We start from the raw sequence: 514 nt of genomic DNA on the forward strand, positions 1-514 counted from the left end.
ATGAGGGGTACGCTCGTCACGAAAACAGACATGGCGAACATGCACGCAAGTGAGCGCAAGATTGAGGAGGGGGTGGTAGATGAGCAGTCATATTAGCGTGTATGTACAGAAGTTTGTGTGCGCGTGTGCGTGGCTTAAATGCCAGATCGTCCCATCCATCAACTGCTGTCACCCACATGTGGGGTGGGAAGGGAGGGTATCGAAACAACAGAGAAAGATTAGAATTAGAATACATGTTCGAAAACAAAAAATAAAAAACAATAGCATACAGCTGCACGTCCGGCACTGGCCAAAACACTCACATACATCCGGATCACAAGGAAAAATCCACCGCGCTATCGCGCGCGCTCCGCCCGTGTTCTGCGCAAGGAATCGGAAACGGAAGAGCGCGCATACACTCACATAAACGCACGCAAACCCGAAAGAAAAACTCCTCTCGCTCAGCACAGGTACGAGGCTACGTGCCTCGACGCTGGCGGGCAAGGTTAGCTAAAACGAGAATGCAGTCCACGGG

Source organism: Leishmania donovani, chromosome 27, assembly GCF_000227135.1.
Source record: "Leishmania donovani BPK282A1 complete genome, chromosome 27".
NCBI classification, from domain to species: domain Eukaryota; phylum Euglenozoa; class Kinetoplastea; order Trypanosomatida; family Trypanosomatidae; genus Leishmania; species Leishmania donovani.